This window comes from Mustela nivalis, assembly GCF_964662115.1.
Source record: "Mustela nivalis genome assembly, chromosome: 6".
In the NCBI taxonomy this organism is placed as follows: domain Eukaryota; kingdom Metazoa; phylum Chordata; class Mammalia; order Carnivora; family Mustelidae; genus Mustela; species Mustela nivalis.
Genome location: NC_139025.1, coordinates 114,159,553 through 114,187,490, shown reverse-complemented (window position 1 = coordinate 114,187,490; position 27,938 = coordinate 114,159,553). Strand labels below are relative to the sequence as shown.

Sequence of the window (27,938 nt, the reverse complement as noted above, 5' to 3'; positions counted from 1 at the left end):
CTGTGCTGAGAGCACTTTCTTGTTAGGTGCGTGTTGCCTCCATTAGAGACCACGAACTGGGGCCACATGGGTCCCAGAGCCCCCCTCAGAGGTAAGTTCCCCAGGGGCAGAGTTAAGTTAGGGTGTAAGCCTAAGCCTCAGTCTCCGGATTTTTTGGCAAAAGGGGATGCCGAAGGTGAGGGTGGCCTGAGGAGGGTGAGCAGATTTCTCCCACTCTGAGGGTTTCCCGCAGCTCCCAACAGCTCGGTTTCCTTCTGGGTGGCAGACGGAGTCCTGTGGTATGGCTCAGTGGTCCCTAATCTGGAGGGATTGGGGGGCCAGGCCTCTGGGGACGGAAGACTGACAACCCAAACTAGAGTTAGGGTTCGGGCCTTGGTGCATGGCAGGCCCTATTTGACGGCGCTGAGGAGGGATCGCTGGGGATCTGGTCAGAGGGTATGGTTCAAAGGAGACGTCAAATCTGGGTTTGTGGCCCAGGGGGCCGCTGAGTATGGGGGTGGCGTCTGGGGTACATGCAGGTTTCTCCTGCTCTGAAGGTTCTCTGCAGCTCCAAAGGGCACAGTTTCCTCCTTGGTGGCAGGTGAACTCCTGGGGTGTGGCACAGGGGTCCCCTATCAAGATGGCTTGGGGGCCAGGCCTCTGGGGATGGAAGCCCGAGAACCAAACCCAGGCTTAGGGTTAGGGCCTAGGGGCATGATAGGCTGGGGCTGAGGTGGGCTGCACAGAGGACTGTGTAGAAGAGAGGGTTGGTCCGCATTCAGAGGTGATCCTGGAGGATTCCTGGTCTCCCTAGCACCCCCAGTCCTCCTGAGTGTCCTCTGTCATGGCACTTGTCACACAAGACTGTCATTTGTTGTCTCTCGGTCTGTCCTTTCTGCCTGGAGCCAATCTCTCTCACAGATGCCTGGCTGCATGACAGCCAGATGAATGGTTTTGGGACCTTTGGTCCTGGAACAGTGGGCGTCCCCCCAAACCCTGATGGACAGGGGGAGTCTCTGTCCCTCTATGTGCCCCCAGCCTCGGTGGGATCTAGTGTCCAGGACAAGGGACTTGGGAGTCCTCCCAGATGAAGTTTGTGCTATGAAGGTGGCTTCCTTCTGAGATCACTCTGCAAACACATGGCGTGGCCACTCCTGTGGGACAGAAAGCACGCTGTATTGTATTCTTCTTGCACACCGTGGCTAACAAAGAGGAAACACACGCTCACCCCCACACATTCACACTCACACCTCCATTTCTGAGCATCACCACCGCGGAAACAACAGTGAATTCCTGTTGGGCTGCAGACCTGTAGATGTGCCATTCATAGTGTCCATAGAGGAGGAAGGAGATGGCGTTCTGGCTAAAAGGATGGAAGTCCTTGCCTCTGGGGGTAAAGACATTAGATTTGACCCAGAAGGTGCTACGTTCTACTTATAGAAAGGACATGATCTGAGGATCTCTGAGACTGGGGACTGACACAGACTTTTCTGGAAAGTCTTCTGTAAAGATCTTCTGTGAGGTGTTGCAGTCCATGTGGTGTCTCCAGCAATGACTCCACTCTTGCCTTGTGGCTTGAGAGCAGCCACAGAACGTCCATAACTAAAGTTCCAGACACACTGGATTGGGAGAATATGGTGGGGGGGAGGTCCACTTGGCCCATGGGTGGTAGTTTCCCCCACCCCAAATCTGCCACATGATGGATGATGGGGGAGAGGGCTCTTCTTGTCCAGTGGCAGAGTGGGGAGACACTGGGACCTATCCTGCCTGACCCCGGGCCCTGACCATGAAAGGACAAAAAGATGATAGTGAGATTGGCCAACAATGAAGGCCTCAGGAGTTCCCTACCGCATTTCTCTGTCAGCCTCAAGTTTCCCACAACACGTTTGTCTGTGGTTGAATCCCATGTTTGGCTGAGTCAGTCCCCACTGCCTGGTGGGTATATCTTGCAGGTTCTATACCACACAGGTGCTTGTCTTGTTCAGGCCAAGACCATGAGCACATTTGGGCTTCTCCTGAGTTAGTGGAGGATCTGGCATGTGTGGGCTTCAGGACGAGTGTGATTCAGCCCTCAGCAATGTTATGGAGCACCTGGCTTCCTGGGCCCTCTGTGGCACTGGCATGGGCCTGGCCTGGCCACTTGTGCCGTCATGATGGAGAAGCCTAGTGTTTTCCATCTTCCTCCACCCTCTGTCAGCACATGTCAGCGCAGACAGCACTCTGTCTCCACCCTCTGTCACACCAACCATGTCTTTGCAGACAGACTCTGAGATGGCCCACGGCTTGGGACTTCATTAACATCCCAGAGTCTTGTTATAACCAGTGTCAGAGGTTTCTGGGGCCCTGACATGACCTTTGTTCTCCGAATATGCCCCAGGAAGAGTCCCAGGAGAGTCTGGGAGTACAGGAAAGATCTGCGGGTACTGAGGGAGATCACAGGGGAGCTGAGGGGAGGGCAGCAGTCAGACAGGGCTTCAGGTTCTGGGTTTGTGGCAGAGGGGCCGCCAATGTTGACGGTGGCCTCAGGGGGTTAAGGAGTTTCTCCTATTCTGTGGGATTGGCACAGCTCCAAATGACACGGTTTCCTCCTGGGGGGCAGGCAGTCCCCTGGGGTATGGCTCGGGGTTCTCAGTCTGGGGGGGGGGCTTCAGGGCCAAGACTCTATAGATGGAAGTATAAGAACCCAACCCAGGGTTAGGGTGCGGGCCTAGGGGCGTGGGAGGACCAACCTGTCCCTGCTCAAGCAGGCTCCCTGGGGGTCTGAGTAGAGGGCAGGGTTAGCCAACATTCAGAGGAGACAGGGGCCGTGTGAGCAACCAGTGTTTAGAGGGCTTTCCCGTGGGCTTCGGGCGACACCACTCGGGACCCCAGTCTGGGCCCAGGCGACTCCCCCTGAGTCCCCCGCCGCCTGAAGCAAGTTCGCCAGGGCTTTCTGGCCAATTCTCACGAGCTTTCTGCCCAAATCAACATGGATTTGGGCAGAAAGCTCGTGAGAATTGGCCGGCATTGGGCAGTGATTCGGGCCCCACGTCGACTTCCTGCTGAGATGACTTTCTCACTAAGTGCATGTTGCAGGCATGGAAGACAGCGAGCCGCCCACAGAGCTCCTGGTGGCCCCCCGCAGAGGCGAGCTTGGGTTGGGGGGTGCGCAGGCAGAGCTGAGTTAGGGTGTGAGCCTGAGCCTCAGGCTCCGGCTTCTTTTGGCAGAAGGGGGCGCTGAATGTGAGGGTGGCCTAAGGTAGGTGTGCAGGTTTCTCTGTTCTGAGTGTTTCCCGCAGCTCCCAGTGGCACAGTTTCCTCCTGGGCGGCAGGCAGAGTCCTGAGCGGAGCCCACCAGAAGGCCTCGATGGGCTTGCAGAAGAATCACGGGAATGTCTGTGCCTCCTCCAGGTTCCTGACGAGTGTTTTGTGGGAAACTTGTCCAGAGCTGTGCTGGCGGGGTTTAACAGTCACTTTGTGGGATCTCCAAAACCTTAACCGTTTGCTGTCATAGGCGGGGGGAGCAGCTCGCATGTCCGGGCGGGTCTCTTTCCTGCCTGGCAGAGAAGGGGGCGTCACGAACCCCGCTTGTCGAGAGGTTTTTTTTTTTTTTTTTAAAGATTTTATTTATTTATTTGACAGAGAGAAATCACAAGTAGGCAGAGAGGCAGGCAGAGAGAGAGAGAGGAGGAAGCAGGCTCCCTGCTGAGCAGAGAGCCCGATGCGGGACTCGATCCCAAGACCCTGGGATCATGACCTGAGCCGAAGGCAGCGGCTCAACCACTGAGCCACCCAGGCGCCCCAAGAGGTTTTGATGAGTTAGCCATGTGCTCAAAGTGAGCCGAGGGCTGAACCCAAAGCAGGCGAGGTTGGGTGTTGACCCTTGAGCCTCCCCATGTTTTTCGGCCGACTATGGGGCCCCTTCCTTCTGGCTCTGCTTCTCTCCCCAGCTGGTGGGCATCCATCTATCCCCAGGTATCCCTGCTCTGGTCCCTTCTCCCTCCTGCTCCTGTTCCTGTTCAGGTGTTAAAGCAAAGGCCTTGTCTTCCCTTGTCCAAGAGGGTATCTGTGAGGATCATGTCTCCATCCTGTTTCCTCCTCTCCCTCCCTTCACAACTCTCTCTCTCTCACACACACACACACATACACACACACACACGTGCACACACAGATGTGCATGCACAGACACACAGACACACACACACAGGCTTACCATGTCACCTGCCACCCCTCGGTGCTCCCGGAACCACCTCCCTTTCTCTGGTCGCCATCACATCACTCCTGCTTCTCTTCCTGCCTAGTGGGCACGTTCTCCTTCTCTTCTGCCGGCTCCCCGCTCTGCTGGTCGTCTGGCAGAGGCAAGCTCAGAATCTGGCCTCGGGCCTCTGCTGTCGTGCAGGCCGGCATCAGGGTGACCGCACGCCATGCCCCAACACCTTTGGACCAGGCTCTCCCAAGCCCATCCTTGTCTACCACTAACCCAGGCTCCACGCTGCGTCCAGCCCTGTGACTGAGACTGACCCTCCCATCCCTCCCCACGACCCCAGCATGCACATCCATACTCCCCCTCCCGCAGTGCCTCACCTGGCTCCTGGTTCCACCCTGACCTGGTCTCTCAAGGCAGAATCTGTAAATGACCCTCAGGTTCCCCTCCCTCCCATGCCCCTGCCATCCTGTCCATTAGTTAGTTCAGGTGAGTCTCTTCCCCATATTCCTCGGATGGCTCCCAGACCTGGGCTTTGCTCCGACCTTCCCACCTCTCCCCTACACCCTGACCACAGCCTCCTCTCTGTCTCCTGCCCCTCCCACACACCTGCCCACTCCCCTCCCTGCACATGACCATGACTCCCCTCCCACTTAAGACCCAGTTACCCCAGATGAAGTTCAAACTCCTTAGTCCAGAGGCTTCCAGAGCCCTTGATCACCTGCCCAGACTCGTGCTAAGAGCAGGCATTTGGGAACCCCCACTAGACAGCACCAGAGAATCATCATGGGGTGGGGGGGACGGCATCCTGCAATACCTGTTTGTGGCCCAGCTGCCTCCAGCCCCTCAGGCTTGGGCGAGTTTCTGAGCCTCACTAAGCCCCATCGTATCTTCTTCAGACACGAAGATGAGGGTTGCAGGTGAGGTGCACAGCACAGTGCCTGGCTCTTAGCCTCCAAGAGGAGCCATTACCACAGCTGTGTCCTTGTCCTTGACATCAGTCCCTGGGATGGCGGCTCTCATGATACCCGCACTACAGGTGAGAATAATGAGGCACCATGAAGGGAAGTGATCAGGTCACGTGGCGTGTAAATGGCACAGCCATCTGGTTCAAACCATAGCCACTGGGTCAGCCAGCACCTGAACTGTCTCACTTCCTATCACTGGCTTTCTGGATTTGTTACTTCCTCGGGGTCTGGTACACTCCCATAGGTTTCACCTGGGAACTTACCCTTTCTGTCCCTGCAAGCCCTTCAATGCTGGGCTCCCACCATGGCCTATGGCTTCCACCTCAGCTCCCTGCCCCTTTGTCCACAGCTACCTCTCCTTCCTGTTCTTGCTTCTATCCTGTGGAAACCCGCAGTCCCCTGGGGATGGTGTTTGCTCCTGCTTCCTCCCTGCTTTCCAGCTGTTCCTCCCTCTAGGCCATCCTATGCATTTTTGCAAGGTTTGGCTGTCTTAATCCCTCACTCAGAAACCTTCCATGACTCCCGATGACCTCAAGAGGATGTTTACTTTCCTTAGTCTGGAATCCAAAGCTGCCTCTTTTCCTGCGCCCCGGAATGCCCTCTAAAGGGATCTGAGCATCAATACGATGTATGTGTGGGTGTGGGGGGCGGGTCCCCACACCACCTCAAGCATTTCTCCGACAGCAGGTGGGGGTCCTACAATTCCGCTCATTTCTGACACTGTCTTCCTGGGGACCGTATCCGTTTCCACAGGTGAAGAGTTCGGTCCCCCAAGACTGCCCCCAGCCCTGCCAATGCCAGACACAAATCCAGGTTATTACAGACTGAATATATACCCGAGGCTCCATGACCCTGGCTCTGAGAGGTCAAGGAAACATTTTACGCACTCGCTTACCAGCTGACTACAAGGGATCGAAGTCAGGAACAGCCAGTTGGAAGAGATGCGCAGGGCAGGGTGTGGGGAAGGGCTCGGAGCATGGGTGTCCTTGGAGCACTCCCCCCTCCCTGAATCACCAAATGGTCACCAACCGGGAAGCTCTCTGAACCTCCATTTGGGTTTTTATGGAGACTTCATTCGTCAGGATTGATGAAATCATTGGCCATAGGCCTTCCCCTCCTAGAGTTCAGGGCTGTGGGGCTGGAAGTTCCAACCCTCACGTAACAGGGTTGGTTCTCCTGACAACCAGGTCCCAAGCTTCAGGTACTTTCCAAGTCACCTCATTCACATAACTAAAGACAACTTCCTTGCTCTCCTGGCTTAGGAAGTTCCACAGGTTTTCATGCTCTCTGCCTGGAACAGTGGAAAAGACCAAATGTCTATTTCTTACTAGAAGTCATTTGGCTTCCCACTGCCTTTTTGGGCAGGATCTGCGGCTCCTCTGCTCCTGTGTCGCCTGCGGAGCTTGGCGTGCCTCTCAGCCCCCACCAACATACCCAGAGTGAATGCATCCTGGGCCAGAGGAGACTCTTCCACTCCAGATCAGTCTGGGGAAGAGTCTATCCCCCAGGAGGCACTTCCAAGTGGATGTCCCATAGGCAGCCTGCTGATTCCCAGCTCTTTCTGCCTTTGTCACCCAGGGAAACACCACCTGGCTGGGACCCGACCCCATCTGTCCAATGGGGTCAGAGGGAGAGCTTGACCTTGGTGCGGCTGAGGCCTGGGTCAGCCCTGAACTGGGATTCCAGTGTTCTCTGGGTCTTAACAGGTGACCATAGGTTGGACCCTCGAGGCCCTGGATGGACAAGTCTGTGGCTGTCTCTCCCAGAGGAGACCTGGTGAGGATAGCTGGGGAAGCCTTCTGGGCCAGGTCCCTGGACACACATGCTCCCTTTGAAAAGGACGGTGATGTCTGTTCTTTCAAAGGAAAGCTGTGGCAGACGGGTCTCCCAAGGGCCCTTCGGGAACCCTCCTGTCCCAGATTCCCAAACCTAAAGCAATGAAATGCCAAAGGCTAGCCTTTCACACTCACTTCTCAGCTGGCCTGTCCCCCAGCTCACTGATACCATATGCCTCCTCGCCTTGGCAAGGCCCCTTTCTCCCTGCAACGTCCATCTTTCCACGAGGGATGCACCGTGTCATAGGCACACTAAGAAAAGCTGGGCACCCTCAGGGGTCATCATGGACCAGAGCTTGGGGATCAGAGTGGGGACTGTCCCTGAACTGCTTCAGGTGGAAGCTTGGCTTTGCCGCCTTCTAGCTGCGTGACCCCCAGGTGGGTTGCTAATCCTCTCTGTGCCCTTGCACCATCCTCTGTAAATGAGGACAAGGGCAGGGTTTGTGGTAGGGGGTAATTGTCAGGATTGTGTGTTACCCAGTGTGAAGCCCTGGGGCGATGCTGGGCTCATTCTGGGGGGAGGGTTGGGGTAGGCAGAGAAGAGAGGGAGGGTGTTGGGGGGTAGAGGGACAAGGCGCAAGCCAGGTGTGGTGGCCGGGCTCAGCCACAGGCTGGGTGGGGCTTCCCAGAGGAAGCCATGCTGCGGCCTAGCTGCCAGCCCAAGGCTGGTTTTTTCCTCCCCAGGCTTAGCCATCACATAGTCGGCCTATTCCCTCCCAGACGTAATGGTGTGCACCACCTTCTATGACTACTACGTGCCCTTGGCCGTGCTGAACACCGTTCTCCACACTGGCCTCTCCTGCTGCTCCGCGTACCCGGCCAATGGGCCTCAGTCGGGCAGTGGGGGATGCTCCAGGGAAGGGACGCTCAGAAACCTGGGGCTCAGCTCCAGCCCCGCTTCCCAGGCAGCCATCCGGGGCATCTGAGGGACTCCACACTTGGCTTAACGCTCTGCTGTCACTGTCTTGAAATGTGTAATGATTTTGAACAAGAGGTCCCGCACTTTCCTTCCGGCCTGGGCTCTACGAATGATGAAGCTAGACCGGTTGCAGGGCGGATCACTTGTTTAGCCTTCTTGAACCTTGGTTTGCTCATCTGTAAAATGGGGCCCACACACCTACCTACCTTGTGAGACGGATGTGAGGGTTGCAGAGAATGTGCCCCACATGCCTGGCCCAGAGGTGGTGCCCCATCAAGTGGGCAGTCTGCTGGCAGTGACCGAGCAGGCCCATGTCTAGACGCATGCACTCGCTGGCTGATGACATTCAGGTGTCCGTCGTGTCCCCGGGAAAGCCCCGTGGCTGTGAGTCTCATGCACATGCCTGGCTCTCACTCCCTCTGGTTTCTCCCTCCCACTCAAGAAAACTCATTGGAGTGTGAGAATCAGAGACGTTGCTTGGGGGCTACTGACTCTAGTTTACTAAGCTCATGTAAAAGCCAACTGCCCACATTTCTGCTTCCCTAAATGATTTAGGGAACCTCTTCCAATGGTAGTGTTGGGGGGACAGCCCTGTCTGGATGGGGCTGGGGTGCTGGGTGCTGGCCGGGCTGGGGGCTCTCGGGGGTGGCTTAGGAAAGGGTTCATGGGAGGCTGCCAGGTTGCACCCAATCCTCTAACCCCATCCTCAGTTCCAGGGAGCCGGGCGGAGGCTCCCCATTGAACCACTGTCCCCCCTCCCCAGGAGGAAAAGGAGGAGCAGGGAAGCTTCTGTACCTTGTCTGTAATGACTGTGGCTCTCCCTTTCCTCAGGTGACACTTGGGTGTCGTGAGACTGAAGGCAGGCAGGTTTCACAAACTGGACAAGCTGGTTTTCTGTAAAAAATGGAAGAATAGAGATTCTTAAAGAGCATCAAGAACACCTGCCCCAGCTGGTCTCCACTTGCCTGTCTTGAGACCGGTTGGGAGCATGGAGTTGCTTTGCGTGGGAGGGCATCTCATTTCTAGACCCAGGGTCAACATGAAGGTTTATTCTCCCACGAAAACAAGCCTGGGGAGGGAGTGGGAGCTGAACTCTCTTCTCTGTCTCTGGAAATGCAGAGCCTCCCTACAGCTGTGTGGACAAGGGGTCTGCCCCTCTGGACTGGGTTACTCTTGCCTTCTCCCCACTTCATCAAGGACGCCTATCAAGTAGAAACTCTCTCTGGAGTGCAGCGTCTGTGCCAGGCTGGAGCTTCAACGGATGATAGGGAGGAGGGGACTGGGCCCTGCCTGGGGTGAGACAAGGCATGACACACATATAAAAGTAACCTGGATGTCAGCAACAGTCCAGGAGAGATGAAGCGTGGCCTAGAGGTGTGGGGCCCAGATGTGTGGACACACCTAGCTCTGGTCCCTGGAGGAGTCATGATCCTGTCTGGTTAGCTCCTGTTGGCTGTGTAGCTGAGATCTTTGGAATTTGGGATTGGAGAGAGGTGAGCACTGTGGGCTGAGGAGGCATGGAAGGCTCCATGAGTGTTGAAGAGACAGTCCCAGGGTTCATAGGAACCTGTTTTCCTAGGAATCCCCAGTGCAACTTAGCTTAGCTGCCTGTTTTCCTAGGAATCCCCAGTGCAACTTAGCTTAGCTGCCTTTTTTTTTTTTTTTTTTTTCCCCTTAAAGCTTCCTGAATCATCTATAAGCCACCTGGGTGGATGGTTTTTATCAGGCCAGAAGTCCATCCTCGTTGTTAATAAAAAATGGGTCTTCTGGATGTGGCATGCCTGTTACCTTTGGACACATTTATTTGGCAGAGCAGGCTGGCCAGAAATCTCTTGATGCCTGTGTTTGGAGAGTTCTCCCTTGTCAATGAAATGGATTATTTCTGTTTATTTATGGGACACATCTGTTGCTATTCTAGTATCCGACCTTTCATCCACCCACCTTCTCGTTCACCATCCCCCTTCCTAACCACCACCTATCCATCCATCTACCCACCCATTCACCCATCCTTCTACCCAACCAGCCATCTATCCACCCATCTACCCACCCGACCCCACCATCCATCCATTCATCCACCTTCCTATCCACTAATCCATCCATCTACTCAACCACCCACCCACTCATCCACCCATACATCCACCTATCCATCCATCCATCCATCCATCCATCCATCCATCCATCCATCCATTCATCCATCCATTCATCCATCCATCCATCCATCCAACCAAACAACCAGCCAGCAAACCAGTCAACCAACCAACTAACCAAGCACTCACTCAACATTCCTTAAATGCCTACTATACTCCAGGCATTATATTAAGATCTGGGAATAGCAGGAGGAGTGAGGCACAGCCCTTGTCCTGAGAGAGCACCCAGTGTGGTAGTCAAAGCCAACTGTAGACCCCCCCAAAAGCCCAGATGGAGTCATCATTTTCTCTAAGGACCAGACGAATTGGCATATAGAGTATAGTGGTACAGAATGTAATATATGCAAATAATGGTAATACAAAATGACACCTGCTTTGATACACAAAGTTCTGCAGAGCAGTACTGGGACAGAGTATTGAGGGAGGTTGAACACCCGAGCTGGAGAGGAGGGATGGGCCGTTGGGACAGAGCACACAGCCTGCACGGGGGGAGGGGGCCGGAGAAGACGGCCCTGGGCAGCAGCAGGGGGCTTCAGAGTTTCTGGAGCTGCACAGCTGGAAGGAGAAGAGTGGCTAGAGAGGGTCTCTGACAGTGGCTGGGATTTGACGTGCCTCGTGTGCCCTGTTGTGGCCCAGTCCTGTGCTGGTGAAGGACAGTGATCTCTGCAGGAGGGCCATGCCAAGAAGTGCTTCCAGGTGTGTCCATGGTTGCTGGTGTGGGGGCCTGTGTTGGAATAGATGCCGATGAAGGGGGCGAGAGGCAGAGTGGGATATCCCATCAGAGGGCCCTTTGGTGTCCCTTCTCGCCTGGTCCTCTTCCCTTTCTTGTTTTCATTCCCTTTTTCGTCTTCAGTGTCGGAGGAGCGAGAAAGCTGGCTCCTGGACCAAGACAGACTCAGCCCCTATTCACTTGAGGAGAAGCAGGTGGAGAGAAGGGCCAGGGCCCCGTGGGGTCCCGGATTTCATGGACTTCTGGCTTCACCTTAAACAAGGACATCTGAGATGTCTCTGGGTGTCCTATCATGCTAAGGCTTCAGAGTCTTTTACAAGATTTCTCTCCTCATCTTCCTCCTCCCGTAAGCCCACCCTCCCTCCGCCCTGGGCTCCATCAATCCATGGTGTGGCCAGGAGTGCCAGAGAACCGCCATCTCCTTCCCTGAGCAAGAAGCAGACCTCAGACATCCTGGGTGATTTTTATTCACGTGCTTACTAGAATGTCATGGTCTAAGTGGCGTTCATTCCATTATACCACCTGTCCTTGAGGTCAGTCTCCACATAGAGCGCTGTGGACTCCCTTGAATCTAGTTCAAATGAATGTTCCAGAACCCTGCCTGCTGCTTCTGTAGCATTTGAGAAGGGAGATGAGGGAACACATGACATCTCTGTGGCTCTCAGAGCAAGATGGGGTGACAGAGACCTGGCCTGCTCATCCCGCTGGACACCCAGAAGCCCAGCAAGGCATTCTCACTCCATTAGGGACATCAGTCACCCAGAGTTTGCTGTCTATCACAAATCCTCGTAGGCTCTTTATTCACTCATCCAGGGCATCCACATGTTGTTTTGTTTTGACAAATAGTTGCCCAGTGAAATGCCCTGTGGTCAGTGCTGTGAGGAAGAGAGATGACTTCATCCCTGGTGGAAAGTAGGCTGTGCCATGAGAGCCATGCCGGGGCGGTGGGTGGAGCTACGCCCCGCCCCCCCGCAGACTAGGGAGGGGGTTCGGAGGTCAGAGCTGGAGGCAGGAGGCTCACGGGCAGTCAGGGGTTCTGAGGGCTCAGCCAGATGAAAACGTGCTACTAGACCCAGGGGCCAGCACGTGGAAATGTCCGTGTTCCTGCTATGTCACCCACACAATAAAACAGCCATAAACGCACCACACACACACACACACACACACACACCCCTTTGCAACAGAATATTTCCAAAGGCCCACTGGTCAAGCACTGGTTCCAGAATTTGCTTGCACCTCCTGCCAGCTTTGTTGCAACAAGATTTATCAGCCTCTAGAACAGACCCTCTCCTGGTGGATGGTGGAAGCTTCTGCCAAAATCCAGGGCTTCCTGCCAACCTGGCTCTCGGCGGATGAGGCCTGACTTCCTGTAAACTTGTCTCTCCACTGGGCTTTGCACGAAGGGGCTTACCAGGCTGGGCTTTGGAGATTGGAGGGGAGGGGGGCAACCAGAGCTTTCTTTGGAGGATTCTGTGGCTCCTGCCTCTCCTTCCCGGAATCTCTGGCTGGGGCGACACCGTGTGGCTAACTGTGGAATTGCACCCTTGGTAGAGGGAGGCTCCTCTCTGTGACTGCGGGGCCCTTCTGCCTTTTACTCTCTCTTGCTGGCTCTCTTCAGTTCTGCTTTTTCTCCTTTTTTTTTTTTTTCCCCCTGTAGACTCGGCTCTGCAGATGGAGAAGCTGGTTTGTCTGCCCCTGGGGAAGCACTTTACCAGGCCGGGGGAAATGTTGTCTCAAGTCACAGGAAATCCATGGTTTGGGGATTGGTTTGGCCCTCACCAGCCAGAGCCAGCTTTCTTCCTGTGTAAGTGGTCACAGAAAGAGTGTGCTTTCGTAGTGAGCCCCTTAGAGCCCAGAAAGGATAGATGGTGACCATGCCTGGGAGAGGGGGGAGCGGGCTTGTGGTTGGAGTGGGTTGGCCAGGGTAGGCTGTGAAGGCTGTTGGGACAGGCTCTGGCTGTGGGGGGCAATGGGAGCATGTCCTATTTTCTCCCTGGGGCAGCACGGGTATGGGCAAGGATGAAGGCTGGGTAGTGGTCTGAGGCTGGCTCAGCCTGCAGGAGGGGTGGGGGTGTGAAACTTGGAAACCAGACCATGCTGGGTGTAAATCTTAGCTCCGCCTCTTATTAGCTCATCTGACTTTAGGTAAGTCTCCCAGAACCCATCTGTTCCCTCCTGCTCCTGTTCCCTGGCACAGCATAGCTCTAAGGTGGGAATGGAGAGAGAATGAATCCCTCTACACACCTTTTATTAAAAGCTTCCATTTATCTGTTCCTCTGTGACGTGAGCAACTCCTTGCAAATATGGATTATCAAATCCTTGCAACAAGCCCGTGAGGGGGAACAGTTGTGGTCCCTGTGTTACATGCGAGGACTTTGGGGTACAAAGAGGTTACCTAACCTGCTGGGGATCGCATGATCACGAGGACTGAGGCAGGGCTCAAACCCGGGCTGTCCAGATCAGACACTGCCTGTGCATCATGGCCTGGTGTGGCCTCACCTCTCCCAGGGCTGGTGGTTTACTCCAAGGCCGGGGGTGGGGGTCTCCTTTGGGAAGATGATAAGTTGAGGTCCCTTATTTTTTTTCCTCCTTTTTCTTCAGCTTCTCTTGCTTCTCTACTCCATTCTTGTCTGTGTTTCTCTGACTTAGGACAGGGTCAGGAAAGGAGAGACACGCACACATGCTTGAAAGTTGGAGTTTATCCCTGGAGTCTGTGGGGCTTCCCTGGGGCCCACGGCAGCTGCCTCTTACTCTGGAGCAGGGATCTTCAGGCTTGGCTTCCCCGAGGGCTGGACAAACATATCAGCCTGGGGCACATGAGGGTCCCCTGATGGCTCAGGGGGCGGATGTGGGAGTCTCTGCACTGTCCCACACCAAAGGACATGGGGAGCAGAGGGCTTTGAAGTCAGGTGACTGCACTGGCAGTGGGGACAGGAGTGACCTGGCCAGGGACTAAGGGCCTGGGCTGGGTGGAGCCTCAGGTTGTGTTTGGTGGGGAAAAGGGCAGGCTGTGGGCTGGGACAGGGTGTCTGGGGAACAAGGGAGGGGAGCGGTGGTGGGACATGGATTCCATCCCCTCTGGAGAGTGTGCTGAGGGGCAGGACTGTCCGGAAGGGCCTCCCTGGTCTGACTCACTACCCCAGGGCAGCCATCCCACCAGTCTTGGCACCCTGACTCTGCACACCATCTTTGTGGGGACCCCTGTGGGCACAGAGAGAGGACCCAGCTACACTGTGGTATTGAAGCAGGGACCTGCCCTGTCCCGTGGCCTGGGGCCTGAGCACCCCTAACCCGAGCCCAGTGCAGGGCTGTGCGGAGATCTCCCTGCTCCTCGCCTGTCCTCCTGGTACCCAGCCTGCCATCTGGGCTGCCCCACTCCCCTCACCCTGGGCTGCCGGCCCCACCCCAGCGGGGCCCAAGCCAGCTGAGGCCCTGTCAGCCTCCATCTGGGAGGCCTGGCCCTCTCTACCACAGTCAGCACCACTCATTTTAAGGTTTGCTTCATCTTTGGACTGGAGGGGGGTTGATGAAGTGGAGGAGGAAAGGCCACATTTACTCAGTTTCCCTAGGCCAGTGTCCCTGGGTGCGGCACTAAGGATTCCAGAACATCTCCAAGTCACTCAACACTTCCCTGAAGCCAGGGCTTCTGCACAGAGGTCACCTGGGCAGCTCTGACTAGTCAGACATCTTGTCTTTCCCAGAGGTGCTCGCCCCAGGGGCCTGTGCCTGGGGGCCGCCCACGCCCCACATGTCTCCCTGTCCTGTTGTTACTAGACTTCGAAAAGACTCTTTGGCATTTAGGTAACTTGCCTCTTGAAGGGCCTTCCCAGCCCAGTACCTCCTTTCTGGCTTCTTTGGACACCACTGCTTCTCATGAGGCAGCCCCAGGAGATGGTTTCCCCCGAGGCCATTCCACATGCAGCCATCCTGGCAGGAGAAGTAGGTGAGGCCAGTGGAGAAGCTGCTGGCCTCAAGAGGAAGGTTGCCCAAGAGACTTGCCTTCTTTCTGTTGATGACTTGCCCTCGGTTATGCATAATGTGCATGCGCGTGTGTCACTTACTGAAACTGTTTTCATTCCCATTTCTTCCCCCTTTTCCTTTCCTGGTCTAGGTTTCTTGAAATCCAGAAGTCCGGGCTCTGTAAGATGCTTCGTGTCCTCACCTTTGCTAATCCCTACACCTCGGACTCCCTTCCCATCTTCTACAGGGTAAGAGCCAGGCTCCGTCTTTTCCCTGCCTGTTGGCATTGCCAGGACCCTGCCGTTTCCTGAGCTCCTGGGGGTCAGAGCGCCATGCTAGTCACTGCAAGGCACACGGGAGTCGAGAACTTCCTTACTAGCGGTACAGAGTAGTTAGGAGACAGAAGGAACATAGACGCTGTGACAGACCACAGGCGATGCATCAGTGGCCAGCACTGACTCGGGGCTCAGAAGTAATCATGGAGGGCTGCAAAGGGGAGGCAGCCTGGGGTTTAGTGGAGGGACCAGGAGAGCTGCCTCTGGAGGCAGATCTCTAATATGTACTCACTGTAGGACGTTGACAAGTTATGTACTGTCTCTGTGCCTCAGTTTCTCTCAGCTGTAAAATAGGCATGGTAGTAACACCTCAGTCCATCAGTCTGTGGGAATGATTTCTTGAGAGAACATATAAAATGCTAGCCGGTGACAAGTAAGTGTCCAATAAACCCATTATGTATTATCATCAATTAACATACTAGTAGCAAAGGAAAAAGTATGAATGGGGGTCTTAGGATAGCTGGGGATTAGGCATAGAACAGGTAAGAGAACAGGAAGAGGGTGTGGGAGGGGCACAAGAAGGGGGAGAGTCCAGTCACTCTCACATTAGACGGACCTGATTTCAAATCCCAGTCCCACTCCTCACTGGCTGTGTGACCTTAGGCAATCCACATAACCTCTCTGAGCCTCAGTTTCCTCATCTGTAAATGAGGCCAACATCCTGCACAGGGGATGGAGAGGGTTCATTTAATCCGCAGATCTGAAGGGCTCAGCCATGTCTGGAACGTGGCCTGCATCCAGTGAGTGGATTTCCTCTCCCAGGGCAGCCTGAGGTTTGATGCCTGAAGCAGGGACAGAACAGGGAGGGTCAGAGCAGGCTCCACCTGTGTGGGCCCCGGGGAGATTCCCCTGATTCTTCCCGGAGGACAGAGAACACGCACAGGAAACCGGAGCAGAGAACAGGCTGGTCCCATGCCCCCCCAAATCACACAGCAGAGGTCCACATTACGGACACGGTGTGCTCCTGGTGCCTGGCTGTGGTAGACGGTGGGCAGTGGGGCGGGGAGGTCTCATCCTGAATCCCAATGATGCGGACACAGGTTCTGGAATCAGCCTGCCTGGATCCAGATCCCGAGGTCCCTGCTCATTCGCGGTTTGCACGTCACCCTCTGGCCTGGCTTCCTCATTGGCAAAATGGGAAGCTAGAGTCCGCCTCATGGTAATTGTTGAGGCGGAGCTGATGAAATCACGCAAGAAAGGGGCTGGCCCTGTGATCCAGGTTAGTGGCCGCTGCTGTCACTTTTCACAAAGATAATACAAAAACGATGCTTAACTCTTACACAGCATCCTGGCCGTAATTAGTACATTTTGATGACTCAGAAGGCCTTCCAGGGATTTCTGGGCCTTAAAGCTGTAATTAGGAACATGAAAGCAGGCGACGCGCTGGTGGGAGGTGAGTTCAAGGGTGAATAGACCACTTTTACTATACTTACCTTTTACCCCCCAGACAGTAGAGTAGCAATAGGTCTGCTAGGGTTTTTCTTTTCCTTCATTTCTTTCCTTTTCGTCTGTACCTAAATAACCCAAAAGTCTTCATGAGCATTTGGAGGATGAAAATACAGTTGCCCTGAGTCTCGGATGATCACAGTCAGGATGGGAATTCTGCTCCCCCAGTCTCTGAGACATCCCTTTCCAAGCCACCGACCTGAGGCATGAGGGCCTTGGCCTGCGGTGGCATCCACACATGTGCACAGAGATGCCTTGAGGCCATAAGAAGGGAGAGGGCCTCCCACAAGACCTCCTGCTTCCTTAACTACCCCCCAGCTGTTCCTGCTGCCTGGGGAGGGGCACAGAACAAAGCCATCTTGAACCACCAGATGCACATGGCCATGACCCTCCTGGCCTCTTCTACTCCACACACCTGCCAGAGCGCCTGGCACCCTGTCGCTTCGACTACATCAGTGAGTGTGTGTGTGGTGGGGGGTGGGCCTGTGGCCCGGGGTCCTCCAACCCAGAGACAGATGCCAGTGTGTGCAGTGTGAAGGGGAAGCAGGGTCAGAGAGAGCAGAATTCCTCAGGAGCTTGTTTAGGAGCAGGCCAGGGGGAGTGGAACTGGAGGCCAGTTGTATGCAGCCAGCAGATGGCAGGGGAGGGTGGGGGAGAGCAGGTGGGTCTAGGATGCTGAGCCACTCCTATGGGCTGTGGGGCCCCGGGAGTGCCTTTCTTACCCAGAACATGAAATCCCATTGTTGAACAGACTCTGAGGACAGCCCTGGAGAAGAACAGGGCCGACAATGCAGTTGGCTCTGAGGCAACCAGATGGCAGGAACCGTGCTAAGGAGGGGAGAGTGTCTGTCTCATTCAGGTGGGCGCAGTGGAGCCGGGAGGCCTGGTAAAGAGCAGTGGTTCTCAGGTACGGCTCCCTGACTGCATTTTCTGCATCATCTGGGAACATGCAAATTCTCAGGCCCCTGCACAGACATCCAACACCAGAAGCTTGGGGCTGGGGGCCCAGCACTGTGTCAGGCTGCGGGACTCTCCAGGGGAACCTGAGCTCATGACAGTGAGAGAACTAATGTAGTGGGGGAGGGGCCTTCCCTCCCTGTCTAGGGAAGCGGAGTGGCCACTGGCTGGACGAGGCACACTTGAGTGCCACTTCTGGTGAGGTTGATGAGTCCTGGGGACCAGTGTTCCTTAGATAGGCTGTCATGGGCATCCAAGGGTCAGTCCCTGTTCTCGAATGGTGGTCAGGGAGCTTGGTTCTCCCCAAGCCCATTTTGCCCAGTGATTTTCCATCTCCTCCCACCTGAGACATGGCCACATTTGCTTCATTGATTCTGAGAAGACCTTCACCTCTTTGACTTACTCTCTCCTACCAGGAGGCATTGCAAAGACCGAAAGGCTGGGAGGGCAGGTTCCCCCCAAAAAGAAGGGAGATAGGGCCATGGGACCGGAACCTGCCTGCAGGAGCCATGTCCACCTCCCAACCCCACCTAGATGAAGCAGGGGTTGTATCTGAAGTCTGGGGGCTGCGGGCAAGGTCGCCCTGGGCCTTGTTTTGCCAATGCCCTGGTTTCTTAATGTTTCATTCATTCGCCTTTAGTCCTATCCTCTTGGGCCTCGGGGTGCAGAGCAGAAAGACACCCCTATGAAGGATTGTTTGCCAGACAATTGTTAATGACAGATCACCAACAAGGGGTTTGGAAAGTTCTCTGTCTTGCACTCATGGGGTCTGCCAGACGTGGGCCTCCCTCTCCTGTGTGGGCCAAGGTGCTGACTGGTAAGGGCCAGCTCAGAGAAAGATCTTGCACATCCTGATGGGCGGGAGGGCTGAGATCACTTTTCTTTTTCCTTTTTTTTTTCTTTTTTCCAAGAATCATATTCTTTTATTTTTCCAAAGTTATGATATCTAATATAAAGGCGTTTGAAAAGTTTTTTCTTAATTTTTTATTTTTTATTAACATATAATGTATTATTAGCCCCAGCGGTACAGGTCTGTGAATCGCCAGGTTTACACACTTCACAGCACTCACGATAGCACATACCCTCCCCAATGTCTATAACCTCACCACCTTCTCCCTTACCCCCCTCCCCCCAGCAACCCTCAGTTTGTTTTGTGAGATTGAGAGTCTCTTATTGTTTGAGATCATTTTTCTTGCCGCAGTCACACCTCAGATACATCCTGTGCCAATGGTGTTTTCTGTCTTTGGATCTCCTGCTCTGGTGGAGACGGGTCTATGCCTCCGGAGCTCAGTTGTCACCTCTCTCTGCTTGGATGTGTGTCCTTGGAGAGCTGGGCTCTCTGCTGGACAAGAAGCACTTTGCCGCATCCCAAATGGATTTGGCAATCCTACCAGCCCTGAGTATAGCCTGAGGAAGGCTGGGGGAGCTCAACCCGGCATACCTTCTTCCCTAGCGGACACAGCCCGAGGGGCCGGCAGCTCCTGCCCTAAGGGGCTCATGGACCACCCACCCAAGAGGGCTTTCGCTCCCACACTCCCATTCCTGACTCTGCTTCTGCTCTGGACTGCAGGTGCCCAGGCCACTCCCTTACCGGGACACAGTTATTGAATACTTACTCTAGGGTAAGACCTGGAGGTATGACCTCTCTCTCTCTCTTTTTACTGAAAGAATCCTTTTTGAACTCTTGTGTTGTATCTGGGTGCTAGGATGGCCGTAACAAAGGGTCACAGACCTTGGGGCTCATACCACAGAAATGCATTTTCTCATGATTTTGGAGGCCAGGAGGCTGAGACCAAGGTCACGGTGGGGTTGGGCTCTTCCGAGACTTCTCTCCCTGGCTTGCAGATGACTTTCTTCTCTGTCTCGCCTCGTGTGGTCTTTCCTCTGTGTAGGTGCCTGCCCAGGCCCCCACCTCCTCTTCTTCGAAGATCACCATGGGTCCAATCTAGTGACCTCATTTTAATGTAATTTTCTCTTAAAAGATCCTATTCCCAAATACGGCCACATTCTGAGATACCTGAGGTTGGGACCTCGACCTTCAGAACTGGGGAGAGGGAGATGCAAGTTAGTCCATGACACGTGCTGTCTTCTCATCTTCTGGTTTTGGAGGATTGTCCCACACACAGTCCTTGGGCCCTGGACAGTGGACTCCTTTCCCCACCAGCACCAACTCAGCGTGTCCCTGCCCACCCCCACCCTTGCCCCCTCTGCCGGCCAGCCAGGGTCCTGCAGGTCATGGGGAGGAAGAACCCCCTGTCATGTGTGGGATTAACCGGCGGTAGGGGACCCACCTTGTAAGTCTGGCTGGCCTCTCCTTTGGCACTGAAGTCAGAATCGGAGCTGAGGAATGCTGGCCCTGCAGAGGTGAACTTTGGCAGAACGTGAGGCCAGACCTCTTCCTGTGAAACACAGGGCTGGTGGATAAGGTGTTTGAAACATGGACTTGCTTTGCTCAATGGCCTTTTTTATTTTTCCTCACACTGCATTTTAAAAATAAATGTATTGAGGTATACTTTCCATACCAAAGAATTCCCTAATTTTAAGTATACAATTCCATGATACTTTCAGCAGACTTACCTAATTGTACAACCATCCGCATACATGAGTTTTAGAACATGACCTTCGCCCCAGTAAGATCCTTCACGCCTGTGTCCTGTTAGTCCCGATTCCTACACCCGGTCTGAAGCAACCACGAATCTACCTTGTGTCTGTGCATTTGCCTTTTCTGGATATTTGATATAGACGGAATCCGACAGTACGTGGTCTTTTGTGCCTGGCTTCCCTCACCTAGGATAATATGTCGAGCATACACGCCACAGTATAGAATCAACAGGCCATTCCTTTCTCGTTGCTGATCTTGGTGGCCTTTTCTGTGTTTGTCATAGGTCACAGTCACCAGCTGTTTTGTGTGTGTGATCCTGGCCACTCACATGCAGATGGAAGCCATCCTTCTGGACAAGACTCTGAGGAAGGAATGGCTCCTGGCACATGCCAGGCCCCTGTATTTCCCTGAGATAGCTGGAGCCACCCTTCTGTGCCTCGTCTTCAGCCTCAGCAACATAATTTATTTCTCAGCTGTTCCATATCAGATTCCCAAACCAGAATTACATAAATTACAAAAAACCAGATATAAAAATAAAACCAGAATTACATAAAAAAGAAACAGACCGTAAACTTTTTGGGCCAGATGTCAGCCTTAAGCTACCCCGTCCTAGCCGCCCTAAGCCAGCCACAGGGAACCAGTTTCCAGCGGTCTGAAATAGCTACAGTGGCTGATGTCTTGGCATTTTTGAGTGGGTTCTTGTCAATAAGGTATTGAACTGGGGACATTTCTCTAGATGTGCACTGATTTTATATTATTTTAAAAGGGGAAGATGGGTTCAAGTAAGTCCTTGTTTGGGCAGATTTTTAATATTTCATTAAGTTTTAAATTTATTTAAAATGTGTTTTTCAATCCTATTTAAACAGTTAGATGAAACATGCTGCCCTTGTAGTTTGACTGTTAAACACTTGAATGATGCTTCATGACCCTTGTAGTATTACCCTTTAAAAATGGAACTGGCGGGCGCCTGGGTGGCTCAGTGGGTTAAGCCGCTGCCTTCGGCTCAGGTCATGATCTCAGGGTCCTGGGATCGAGTCCCGCATCGGGCTCTCTGCTCGGCAGGAAGCCTGCTTCCCTCTCTCTCTCTCTCTCTGCCTGCCTCTCCATCTACTTGTGATTTCTCTCTGTCAAATAAATAAATAAAATCTTTAAAAAAAAAAAAGATTTAAAAATGGAACTGGCTTCAGCCTCTCCCAAGAGCTCCACAGTGGGAGAATGAGCCAGAAAGATCAGTGTAAGGAACCTGAATCAGAGGAAGTTGGGTCTGTGGGAGCTCTGGGGACAGGCGAAGCATTCCAGAAGGGAGAGACCTAATTTGGGGAAGGGTCTTCTTCCTTTCCCCACCTAGTGAAGGGAATGAATAGAAAAGAGTCCTTTTTCCCACAAGTCCATTCTGCCTTATAGTGCCAATTCTCATGTCATGGGAACACCCACATGGTTGGGTGTCCATGTTGTGTTTTTTTTTTCTGTTTTCTTGTAGCCAGTTTGATGCTGCACCGTATTGTATGGTATGGGTCAAATGTGTTGTGTGCAGGAGTTGGCTGACTTAAGCCCAGTTGGCTGGGTTCATCTGTCACCTTTTAAACCTTTTAAATGGCATCACGATATTTGGGGATGTTGTACATTTGATGTCACTTCAACCTTTTAAACATGTTGCAGATGTTAGAGTTCATGTGCAGGGGATGCTAAGACCTTGTTAAGGGGTTGGTCAACTGTAGTGATTCTCAAGCTTTACCGTGAATCAGAAACACTTGGCGGGTTTGTGACAAATGCAGATTTCCAGGCAGTGTCAGGAGATTCTGCATCTGTTGTATAAAATGTAGCTCTTTTAGAGGAGATTTGCCCTGAATCTGAGCAAGTACTCAGGTGATTCTAATGCAGAAGGGCCTCAGGCCAAACTTGAAGAGATGCTTTCCTCACGAATTCCAGAAGGCACTGGGCCTATCAGCTTGCTGTGATTGACCGAATTTTCAATGACCTACCACCTAAGGATGTAGCCCCTTGCTTTCTACTCTGCATGAGACTGAGCAATTTCTCATCTTTTGCATTGGGAGTTAAATTTTAGTATTTCATGGTGTTTTTGGAGAGTACAGAAATGCTGATGCAAACCAGTTTTTAACAGAGGCCCATCAACCCCTGGTCTGCACTTGCTAATGACTTAAGGGGCTGTCCATCACAAAGCAGGATCTTCTTTGCTGACTTGGGAACACCCTTGCATCTTAGAATACTCCTCTATGGTTAACAGGCCCAGAAACTCACACGGCCTTGTGAATAGTTCATTGTCCTATCCTCTAAGGACAAGTAAAAATTTATATGGGATGAGAGTGGTCAAGAAATATGATTTCATTAGTTTTATTATCTGTTTGTTTCCTCTAGGGAAGGTAGACTGATAGCATTATATGGGCTGGTAAATTTTTGGTACATTATTGCCAGCTTCATGACAAAATTTAGTTTTTGGCAACATTAGAATTTTACCCCAGCAGGGTCTGTGGGCTCCCATTTCAATTTGCTGTGACTGCAATTTTATGCTGAGAAGTGCAAAGTTTAAATACCCTATTCTAGTAATGCCAAAGACATGAAGTTTTTAAATATCTCTTAAAGAGAGTAAAATAATGTTCTTTGTTTAGCTCAGAAATAATTGAAAGACAATAGGTAATTCATTTGAAGGACATTTAAATTATTTGATTTTTGGTTATGTGGCTTTTCTGCCACACTTCACAATGGAAAAAGAAATGTTAGATCCACAAAATAGGAGCCGTGATTCATAATGTTTTTAGATGTTTGGTAAACTTAGTCCCATGGTATACTTTTGGACAGTGTTACAAGTTAAAATTTGAGAACAGTTTTCAATATACTGATTTGGAAGCTTCTAGATGTGGGAACTGTGTTCACATACATTAATTACCCTTAGGTATTAAGAGTACTGGGGCTAGAGTTTTGCTTAAGCCATGCCAGAAAGTCAAAAAGGCTGGCGTTGGATGAGCTGAAGACCTCACTGGGAAGGTGTCTTTTCATGTAGCGCCTCTCAGTGGCGCTTTTTTGAGTTTTTTGAGTGTCTCAATTCGCCCCTGAGATACACCACACTTCATTGGTAGTAACTGCTTGCATGGCACTGCCTCAAAAGGGGTGACAGACTCCCAGTGGGATGTCCCTCTTCTTCCTCCCCCTGCTTGAGAAACGCTACCCCCAAATTTCTCAGAGGCCACAGTTGCGATAAAACCTGAATGTATGTGAATGAGGCCACGTAGTCAACTTCACCTTCCTCTGCTCATCTTAAGACTTTCACTTCCCATTGCTCAGTTTTTAGAGAGAAGCGAATTTGTCACTGTGGATTAGAATGAGAAGTGGGAAGTTTTAGAAATCATTTGAGTACCAAGTGGTCCGAATATTTGGTCTGCTGCGGTCTTTCTCAAAGTGCTTGTTGTGGAACCCAGCTCACGTGAGAAGTTCTAAGGAAGGCAAGGCGGAGGAGAATGGAGTGGTCACATGTGTTGGATAAACCCTTTGTGTGGCTCTATTGTGTCCCAAATTTGTTTTGGCCACGGCACTATATGAAACACCTATTAACACTGTATGATGACACTTTATAATTTATTAGTTGAATGCCAGCCTCTGATTTTCTAGCCAACAAACCCATCATGGACGAAAAGGCTAAGACCCATTTCTAAACTCAGATGTTCTTCCAACTTACAACAATGTCTAGTTTTCTTAAACTGTGTTGGAGAAAGAAAACAAAATTTGTTACCATAAAGGTCTATTTCCCCCTTGACTTGGTTACGTTTCACCTATCACACGGCAAACGTGTTCGTTGTAAGAAAGAGATTGCTATACACGGGTGCGTTGTTAAATCATTCTGTGGATATTTCTTATGTGATATATATATATATATATATATCGATGTTTTAGGGGCTGGGGATAAGAGACGTGAGGAAAACACACCTCACTTGTGTGGAGGAAATGTGCTGATGGTCAGTGGGAAAAGGGATGAGTTCAGATAGTGGTGAGTATGCTAAAGGAAATAAGCTTGGTGGAGAAATGAAGGTGGGAGGCACAGGGCAGGGGAGATTGGATGGCCACTCAGAGAAGCTGACATCTGAGGAGAGCTTTGATGGGTAAAAAAGGACCCACTTTGCCAGCATGTTGTGGGGCTGGTGTTTTGGGTTGATGTGGCATATATGCAAAGGCCCCAAGACCAGGAGGCACTTGTCCTGTTGGAAGGATGGAAATCAAGCCACTCATCCCTGAAATGTATTAACTCTAGAAAATGTATGGATCACTTGACTTTTGAAGAATTCTGGAATTTCTCCTGGATATTCTCCCCAGGAGATTGTGCAAGGGTTTTTCCTCTGGCCTCTTGGTATTTGTATGAAAGCTTCGACTCTGTAATACGTGTATTTCAGACAAAGAGAGAGATGCCACACCCATTCTCTTCACTTGGGGCAACAGATTTCTAGAATTGGCTTAATTCTGGCCTCCTGTAGAGCGTGGAACAGCGGATAATTTAAATATAACTTAATCCACCCTCTCGAAAATGTGTTTGATGTTGTAAAATGCACATTTTCAGGCCCGAATGGACAGATGCAGAAAACCTTGGGAGGGAAAAGCAGTCCTGGAGTTTTAAATTTTAACCAAAAGCCCCAAGTGATTTTTTTTTTTTTCCTGGATGTATCATCTGGCTTTCAGTATTCTTTTTTTTTTATTAATTTTTTATAAACATATATTTTTATCCCCAGGGGTACAGGTCTGTGAATCACCAGGTTTACACACTTCACAGCACTTACCCAAGCACATACCCTCCCCAATGTCCATAATCCCACCCCCTTCTCCCAAACCCCCTCCCCCCAGCAACCCTCAGTTTGTTTTGTGAGATTAAGAGTCACTTATGGTTTGTCTCCCTCCCAATCCCATCTTGTTTCATTTATTCTTCTCCTACCCACTTAAGCCCCCATGTTGCATCACCACTTCCTCATATCCCAAGTGATTTTTAATATAAGGGAGTTTAAGAAACACTGGTCTATTCCAACCATTTTTTTGGTTCACATTTGGAAAAATGTTCCCAAATAGTATGAAGAATTCCCAGGTATTAGGGCATCTGGCTGGCTCAGTGGGTAGAGCACAGTTCTTGATGTTGGGGTTGTAGGTTTGAGCCCCATGTTGGGGGTAGAGATTACTTAAAAATAAAATCTTAAAAAAAAAGGAAAAGAGGGGCTGCCTGGGTGGCTCACTGGTTTAAGCCTCTGCCTTCAGCTCAGGTCATGATCTCAGAGTTGTGGGATTGAGTCCCGCATAGGGCTCTCTGCTAGGCAGGGAGCCTGCTCCCTCCTCCCTCTCTCTCTCTCTCTCTCCCTCTCTGCCTACTTGTGATCTCTCTGTCAAATAAATAAAATCTTAAAAAAAAAAAAATAAAAGAGACTTCTCAGGTATTTCATCCTTCCCCCTTTTGCATTTTATATAACTCTCTTCTCCAGCAGTGAGAAACGTGGCTCCCATTATCCATAATGTATTATTTGCTCAATCTTTGAATGTACAGAATGTCATTTCAGAATTACCAACCCATGTCTGCAAAAAAGCTTACTAATTAGAATTCGATATATGTTTTAGGTGCTTGTTGTCTTGAGCCTGAGGGCATATGGTCTCATTTGGGTTAGTTATGGCCCATTTATGTGTATGTTATTCATTTGAAATATGGTTTAGATCATTTGTTTCTTTTTGTATCAATTTTATAAGCCTCCACCCCAAAGCTTGCTGATTTTATCATCTTTTGAGTCTGTAAAACATTAACATCCAGCCATTAATGGCCTGGGAAGAGTCCTGGGGCCACTGGATGTGAGATGCTGCTGCCACAGCTGATGGGAGTGAATAGCTGGGCCCCAAAGAGAGTGCCCAGAGTTGTGTGTGGGAAGTGCCACAGGCGTCCTGTCTTCGTCGTACCACCTTCTCTCAAACACTCTAGGCTTTGGCAGTTTCTGGTCACTAGTAGTTATACGGTTCCCAGGGCTGGACGCGCATAGCTGGGTATTTGAGGTAATTACGGTTCCCATGGGTTGAAGTGTCAGCCTCTCCCCTGTGATTTGCATAGGACCCTCCCAGTCTGTCAGTTTCTTATGATGAAATCAGCAATCCCTACCTACTTAAAGACCTTCACACAGATAATTAGATCATAATTGCCAAAGGGGGGACCAGAACCTAATTGTCTATCAGCTGGTGGATGGATAAACTGTCATGCATTCATACAAGGGATTACTACACAGCAGTAAAAAGGGAACATGTTACCGATATGTGCAATGCATGCGTGACTCTCAAAAGCATTTTGCCCAGCTAGAGAGGAGGCCTTCTGGAGAAGAGGAAACTCTAAGGAGGGAAGTCAGAAAAGTGGTTGCCAAGGGCTGAGGGTAGAGGAAGGTGATTGGCCACAAAGGGGCAGCGCAAAGAAAGTTGTGGGGTACTGGAAGTATTATACATCTGACAGTGGTGATACCACTTGGTGGTGATACCATCCACTGAGGGGTAGCAGGCTCAGGGGAAGAGATTAGGTAGGTAGGAGGGGCCTGTGGGACAACTAAGTGGAGAATCCGGATGGCAGCTGGGTCTGCAGCTGAGAACAAATTCGAATGGTATGTGAAGCCACGGGAGTGACTGGGAGTGACTGGGAGTGCCCGAGGAGAAGCCTCAGCTAGCAACCAGGTCAAAACCCTAAGCTACAACATTGAAGGGACAAAAAGCAAAACAAGAAATGCCAAAAAATGAACAATACACTTCATAAATGAATTCTGAGAAAGAGGGGCTTTGAGAGCTAGAAGGGGGAAAAAAGGCATAGGAAAAGAGGAAGAAGAAATATTTTTAGTGCTATCCAGAGATCCAGTAAGATAGGGGTGGGGAGGGTCAATTTGGTTTAGCATCAAGGAGGTGATGGTCTTAGTGAGAAGAGTTCCAATGGAGAGTCTGAGGCCAAGCCAGACTGCAGGGAACTAAGAGGGAAGTAGCCAGCAGCCACGCCTAAATCCTAATTAACACAAATCCCAACTGCCATTTAATAACAGTTCTGATGGCTCAAAGACTCATATATAAAAAACAAAGCAATAAAGTCATTAGGAAAAAACACCTTTATGTAGAACAAAATGGGCCAGGGATATGAAATTATGTCCATTTAACTGGTGCTGGTTGAGGAGAGGGGAGTGAAGCACCCTGAGAGCACAGATTAGAGGCATATTTGCTTGCCGTGCATTTAGGGGCAAAAGTCGATGTGGGATAGAATCTGTTCATCGGACTAAAGGGTGGTTCTGGACTTTGGTCCTGGCAAGGACCAAACTTTATTCATCTCTGTATGCTGTCAAACAGAAATTCAACTGAGTAATTTAAAAGATCAGCTTGGGTTTTTAAAGTGAACGGCAGCATCCTGTCTAGCAAACAGAGAGATGCTCCCTGGAGCTGTACAGAATTAAAGGTCTTTGTAGGAAGGAGGGTGGGAAAAGGAAATCATTACTGAAAGGAGAGAGAGAATTGTTTCAGGCCAGGTCACCTTCCATCAGGGAGAAGGGCAGGGGGTCTTTGAGGATCATCTCATCTACTTTTGGTGGGGGGGGCACAGGGGGAGAGGGGAGATGGAGATGACGTCACCCACGCTGAGCCGGGAAAGTTCCTGACTGACCGGTTCAGACTACGTTTTGGGGGGAGAAAGAAACTGCACCTAGGTTAGGTTAGAGAGCAGGGCCCAGTTTGGTGACTCGACCTAGCATGAGGGACTCCATTTTGGGCCTGTGGTTTTCTTTTGAACAGCCCCTAGGATCAAACATTGTTAAGAATTTCATAACGCAGTGTATATGTACGAAAGAGCTGGAGGAACCTGAGAGGGAGGACCCAGGAAAGGTGAAGGAGAG

The 27,938-nt window shown here is 51.5% G+C and overlaps 1 pseudogene across 1 annotated transcript; it reads left to right on the top strand.

Annotated features, from left to right (window-relative positions):
• The first annotated feature begins 166 nt into the window (after positions 1-166).
• Positions 167-20,614, top strand: LOC309866653 (membrane progestin receptor gamma-like; annotated as a pseudogene). The gene is made up of 5 exons: positions 167-175; positions 7,667-7,776; positions 14,873-14,969; positions 16,821-16,957; positions 20,345-20,614. The product of its transcript is annotated as a membrane progestin receptor gamma-like (transcript).
• Positions 20,615-27,938: the final 7,324 nt, after the last annotated feature.